General features: G+C 56.3%; 1 pseudogene; it reads left to right on the top strand.

Annotated features, from left to right (window-relative positions):
- The first annotated feature begins 465 nt into the window (after positions 1–465).
- LOC149809502 (ABC transporter D family member 1 pseudogene) lies at positions 466–2,895 on the top strand (annotated as a pseudogene).
- Positions 2,896–6,939: the final 4,044 nt, after the last annotated feature.

Below are 6,939 nucleotides of genomic sequence, written 5' to 3'. Positions count from 1 at the left end.
AGGACGTCATTTGATTGTTCGTGCCTCCGTTTCCAAGGGTATTCGTCATGTTGCAATCTGATCTTGTTCTGTCGACACCATTGACGTGGCTCCTCTATTTCGTGGCTGCTTTTGACACCGCCTTGTGCTACTGCTTCTGAAGGCAACCGCTCTGACGGTGTGGCTTATTCCACAACATGCATGGCAGGTCACGCAAGGAGAGTACTGACTAAATTCGCTGTTTTGCTGATGACCGAGCAGCATGTCCCATCACAAGTTGTTGTAGGGTTACACTCTCACGATGATTTACAATCCTACCCATGCTGTGGTCAAACATGTTTTTTGCAAGCATATCACCAGTTGATATACGTGGATGATTTTTTGCGATCGCAAGGCTAGTGTTGTTTGTCAGCCTGTGCTGCCTGTTCAGCTACTATTTACGAAGCCCAATGAGGTGAAGCAAGCTCTTTGCAGGCATATTACCAGATGACATACGTGGACCGTCGAATTGCCAATCCCGAGCAACACATCTGCGAGGACGTGGCCAAACTCTCGACAGGCTTGTCTGGCCTGGTGGGTGAGATCACGGTGAACCTTATAGATTCCGTCTTCTACTCAGTGCGTCTATGGCAGTACTGCCGCACCAACCAGTACACATTCGCGCTCATTGCCTATACACTCTCGGCTGGCGTGCTCACCACACTCATCGCACCGAGATTTGGCCACCTCATGAAGAGGACCCAGGAGCTTGAGGGCGAGTGCGTCCCTCCTTCATAGAAACCAGCAATGCATGGCTCTTTCTCGAGTTGGGCGCCATTTATCTAAGGGGGCTTCAAACGCATAGCAGCAAGTGCACTCGATCTTCAATCATGCGACCAGGAATATCATTAGCTGTTCCTTTATGGACATGGCAAAACAATCAATAGATCAGTACCGAAGCACAGGTGAATGGGAATGCTTGAACCTGCCCAGCCCCAACAGGCTCGAGCGTGCTGGATTCATAATTACGGTTTCGAGTTAGCAATTTTTGGTTTCCTTGCGTACTCACACATGCACACCTAAGGTGCCTATCTCGAGATATTGTGGTGCACAACCCGTCGTGCAGACTGGCCTAACTTCCGTTTGATGGAGGGTGATCCGGTGTGTCAGTGGCAGCAGCATGTTGGTGCTGACAATAGCAAGTGCTGCCACACAGGTACTCACAGCTGCACGAGCGCCTCCGAACAAACGTGGAGCCAGTTGCGCTGCTGGGCGGCATGGAGTGTGAAGCAGCCAATGTGAAGGGCGCGTTTTCGAGCGTCGTGAAGCACACGCGCCGCGTTTTGGCCGCGCAGCTGCAATCAAACATCACCACCGACTTCTTCCTTAAGTACCTCGGAGCCACAGCCGCCGTCGTCCTCATCATCGGCCCCTTCTTCGGCGGTCACATGAAGCCCGACGCCACGATCGAGGGCCGAGCGCAGATGCTCTCCGACATGCGGTACCACACCAGCGTCATCATCGCGATGTTCAACGCGCTCGGCTTACTGGCCAAGTCCTCCAGCAAGTGGATGAAACTGAGCGGCTACTCCACCCGCCTCTGCACCATGGAACGCGTTCTGCAAGACATCGACGCAACGTCCCAGTCGCTCGTCTGCGTTGAGGACGACGACGATGAAAACGGGGTCTCTGGCATCAAGCGCATCGGCAGCCGAATCGCAGCGCACCAGGATGAGATAACGTTTGAAGCCGCGACCGTCGTGACGCCGGCTGGCAACGTGCTTGTGAAAGACCTCACCCTCAAGGTGCCTGCGGGCACCAACTTACTGGTGACTGGGCCTAACGGGGCTGGCAAGAGCAGCCTCTTCCGTGTCCTGGGCGGCCTGTGGCCCCTCCACGATGGCGTCATCCGCAAGCCCGGTGCTTCGCAGGAGGACGGCCTGAGTCACGATATCTTCTACGTGCCGCAGCGCCCCTACGTCATGGCAGGTGAGCATGCGTTGAGCTTGATTGCATGCTGATCATGTATCTTTTTACAACACTACCACATCCACATGGACATTGACAAACTCCAAGGAAAATTTGGAATTGCATGCGTGCGCTTATCCTGGTTTCTGCACAGTTTGTGCAGCAACACAGCCAAGTTTGTCGCAGAGTTCCACTGTACGTTCACAAAGCTGTTCATAACTGCCCTGTGGAAGCATTTGTAATATTGATGTCACGCCACATTGGGGAGAATTTGTGTGCCAGCGCTCACCTAACATGAAAGCCAGTGTTTTGCCAGACCTAACACTTTGATTGTTCGGGTCCAAATACTCACTAGTACTTGAGTTTACGGGACAAAAATGGGGGGCGCAACCCGTTTTGGCGAAGCACTGATGAAAACGTCTGCATGAGTGATGACACCAGGCCTTCCCGCATGCAGGAACCCTGATAGAGCAGCTGATCTACCCCCTGACCCTGGATCGCCAGGCTGTGCCGATGACTGCCGAGCAAGCGAGCGAGCTGCTGGCGTCAGTCGATCTGCAGCACCTCATGACGCGCTACGGCGCCATGACCGAGGTTCAGTGGAACGAGGTGCTCTCGCTGGGCGAGCAGCAGCGCCTGGGCATGGCTCGCCTCATGTACCACAAGCCTCGCTATGCAATTCTGGACGAGTGCACCAGTGCTGTCACCATGGACATGGAAGAACGCTTCACTCAGATTCTCAAGCGCCTCGGCTGCACCTGCATCACCATCAGCCACCGTCCCGCGCTCGCCGCCTTCCACGACCTCGTCCTCGCCCTCGACGGCGAGGGTGGCTGGCAGGTGCTGCAGGGCCAGCGCCAGCGCCGCAACTCCGCCTCGATGCCACCTGTCGAAGAAATCGAAGCTGGTGCGCCACCTACACGTCAAGTCAGGCAAGTGAGCGTTACGAGATGGCTCCACATCCGGTGACCTCTTTTTGTCCTTGCCGAAGGGTCTCTTCCACATGCATGCCCGATCGGTCGTGAGTAGCAGTATTGCCATCGTTACTTGGTAGAGTGCCGAATCAAGCGCGGCCGTCACCCATGGTGTTGCAGGTCCTTGAATTGCTGCCGAAGGCGGTAGGTCACTTGTGACGTGTATGCCTTGTTTGCTGTGTCGGAATGAGGCCAATTTGCCTGCGCATGTGGCGACAGAGACTTAAGAGTTGGCACAGGGGAGCCCCGTGTGCCGGGTCAGCCAAGCGCATCGATTTCAACATCAATACCATGCATGGCAGCCAGAGCAGTTTGCAAGTCTGTCAACGTGCGAGTCGCTTCTGCAGGCAACTCAAACGAGGGCGGGGAGCGAGGCGACGACGCCTCGGTGGTGAACCGCGCGATGACTGTGGCGCCCGAGGACTCTGATGCCAGCGGGGCCAAGCGCACCGTCATCTGCGAGGTGCTCCCACAAGAAGCAATGGCGGACGTCCAGGCGGCGACCGCAAACATGCACCGCCACGAGATGGCCGACCGCCTTGCGCCCGTGCTCTCAGCGTGCCGGCAGCCACGCTCAGTTAGCATGAAGCAGTGGAAGCTCGTCCTCGACGTGCTCTTCACGGGCAAGCGGCAGCAGCAGGTGACCTCCTTCGCGAGCATTGGCTTCATGGTGCTCCTGCGGACGCTTCTCCAGGACAGGATCGCCCGCCTCAACGGCCGCATCGTCGACCACGTCCTCCAACAGGACCGCCCTGCGTTCATGCGGCAAGTCGGTCTCTCGGTGCTGCAGTCCATTGGCTCCTCGATTCTTGCGCCGAGCTTGCGCTTCGCGACTGACTCGCTCGCCCTCGACTGGAGGAAGCGCATCACAGAACGCGTGCTCCGCCGCTACCTAAAGGACAACACCGCGCATGCAACGGCGCACCTGGCGCGCATGACGGACGCTGATCAGCGCCTCACCCGCGACGTGGAGAAGCTCAGCACGGAGCTCGCGCAGCTCGTGCCAACGCTCGTCAAGCCCGTCCTCGACATCGTGTGGTTCACCTGGCGCATGAGCATCCTCACTGGCGTGCAGGGTGTGACTGCACTCTACGGGTGCGCTCCGATACGCGCGGCACGTCGTGCCTTACACTTTTCTTCCTATCTCTAGAGATAGTTGCGCGGGAAGGGACATGAGCACATATCGATGTGCGCCATTGTGAACAAAACTTTCATCTGAATGTGCGTGTTGGGAGTTGCGTTTGCACTTTGCCAGTTGTTTGTTCCTCCCAAGTTCGAGGCAGTGGTGCTGCGACCTGTGAATCAGCACAGCGTTTGTTCTTTGCCAGAATAGTTGTTCTCTGATGATTGAGGCTCTATAGCAGTTTGTGACAACACGATTTCGCAGATCCATACCTCAAAAGCTCATGTGGCATCAGCCTTGCAGGAGTTGGGAGTCATGTGTCCTTGCGGGAGTGCAAACCCTCCTCCAGACTGGTTGACAGCATTCTAGTTACGACAACTGGTGAAAATGGCCATTCATCTTACTGACCGCCAATGCAGGTACATGCTGCTGGGCTATGTGTCACTGCGCGTGATGTCCCCTGACTTCAGCTCCCTAACCTCCCGCACAATGGAGCTCGAATCTCTTTTCCGCAAGTCCCACCACTACTTGAAGCAGCACGCAGAAAGCGTCGCGTTCTTCGGAGGCGGCTCGCGTGAGGGTGGTACCATTTCTCGCCACCTCAAGGTCTTGCTGACTCAGCTCCGCAAGCTCTCGGCTGCACGCTGGGTGCACAACATCGTCGATGAGCTCTACACAAAGCAGCTGCCCCACAACGCGACTTGGGCGCTCACACTGCTCTTCACGCTGCAGCGTGATAGCTCGGCATGGGCGGACTCGTCGGCACAGGGTGCCACGGTGTACCAGATGCGCTACCTCGCTACTGTGGTTGCCAACTGCTTCCTCGCTTTTGGCGAGATCCTTGGCATGCACACTCGGCTGTACGAGCTGACAGGCGGTATTTCGAGGGTCGCGCAGCTGCTGTCTGCCACTAAGGCTGCTGAGGACCTCCAGCGCACTATTGCGGCCACGAACATCAGCCCCATCTCCTCAAGTGCGCCTCCACACCTTTTCAGACGTTTGCGACTGGTCATCTGTCCTCAGTGGTTGTCTAGCTCCTCCCTCCAACATCGCTGCCATGTTTGACGTGCTGAAACAAGCCTCTTGTTGTTGCGGTAACTTGTTGAATCAGCATTGATTGTTGTGTCGAAGCAGCCGTGGAGAGTGTTAAACCCGTGGCCCTCGTGCTGGTGCAAAGGGCACCGCTTGACAGCATCACACTGGTGGTGCCACAGTGCAGCGCTTGCTCGACAGCGTCACTCTTATGGCGCGTTTTGTGGGGAATGCAGGCAAAGGCGCGCTGCTGGAGATGAACAGCATTGCGGTGGTGACGCCGCAGGGTGCGACGCTGGCAAAGCATATGTCGCTGACAGTGTTGCCGCACCGGAACCTTCTCGTGACCGGGCCGAACGGCAGCGGCAAGAGCAGCATCTTCCGGATCCTTCGCGGCCTGTGGCCCCTCGTTCGTGGCTCCATTCACGTCGACCACGGGCCTGGCAGCTGGCGGCTCTGCAAGTCGGTGGCCTTTGTGCCACAACTCCCATATCTTGGGCGAGGCTCTTTGCTGCATCAGATCGTGTATCCGCTGTCGTTGGAAGGTGTGACTTCACGTGACCGATCAAACATGTACCACCATTTAATCGGTACCATTCCGTGTTCTATGTTGGGCTAACACCCTCCGCATTGCGCAAGCGCTGCCCAGATGCCGCATTTTGCATCACGTGACGATGCGTGACGATGTCCGACCGGAACCATTCCATGCTGGGAATGTGTGACGCCTGCCCACTGGAAGATAAGCAGCAGAGATGCGATCAGTATGCATCTGAGAATGTTGTCGCAGGTCTGACACAATCTGCAAGGGCAAGGTGTATGCCTATCAGATGGCGGGCGTAGGCGAGATGTTGACACACAGATCTGTTGCTCAGCCTGCCTGACAATGCGCGCAAAGGGTTTGCTCCTGAACTATGTTTCTGATGGTCGTGATGCGTGCAGACGCGCTTGTGCGATGGGGGCTGCCCAAGGGCAAGATCGTCGGCAAGGCAGACGCGCTGGAGAAGCTCAAGGACTGCTGCGACGAGCTCATGGAGGTCGTCCGCCTTTCTTATCTCATCAAGCGGGAAGGCGGCTGGAACGCCACAGCAGCTTGGGACACTGTGTTATCGCTCGGGGAACAGCAGCGTATGGGGATGGCTCGCCTCTTCTACCACAGGTGTGCTCATGCTTCCGGACTTTGTTCCGATCAGCCGGCACACCGCACCCTATGCGACAGACGCATGCTTGCACATTCAATTTTGTGTGGTCGCAATGCTTGTGCCGTGGTGATGTTGCCTGTGGGTGTGCTTCACTCTAGGCACCTGTGATCACACGCTTTCATCTTTATTTGTCGCACAATTTTGAGCACCAGACAAGCTTTATGTGCCTCCATACCGCCACAACTGCAGTGGGTTTGTGTTTGTCTTTTGTCAAGTCGTGCAAGCAACGCGATAGTTATCAGCCTGTGAGGCTTGCAGCTTCACATTAGTGTAGCTGTCTCAGACTGACTCGGCCGAGCGTGCAGACCCAAGTTGGCAGTCCTGGACGAGTGCACGAACGCCACCAGTGTGGATGTGGAGCACAAGCTGTACGAGCATGCTCATGCCTTGGGGATCACCATCATCACGGTCACTCAGCGCCCTGCACTTGTGCGACACCATCAACAAGAACTTCGCCTGCTTGATGGTGAGGGCCACTGGCAACTGTGCGAGCTTGAGTCTTCGTGATCGTAGCACACTTGTTGAGCGACTGTGTTAACCTACCTGATTATCAAGACAGCTCCCCAAGCTCCTTGCCCTCTGTGTCGTCACAGTGCCTGAGGAATGATAGTTCTGTTGGCACGACATATCCGGGCATGCTGGGTATCGCATGGGAGGTGTTTTGCTCCCTGGATGAGCCTTTGAG

The sequence above is a fragment of the Nuphar pumila genome, unplaced genomic scaffold (genome assembly GCF_984573655.1).
Source record: "Nuphar pumila unplaced genomic scaffold, dmNupPumi1.hap1.1 HAP1_SCAFFOLD_1162, whole genome shotgun sequence".
NCBI lineage: Eukaryota > Viridiplantae > Streptophyta > Magnoliopsida > Nymphaeales > Nymphaeaceae > Nuphar > Nuphar pumila.
The sequence above is the reverse complement of the archived record's forward strand: the minus strand, read 5'-3'. Positions and strand labels throughout refer to the sequence as shown.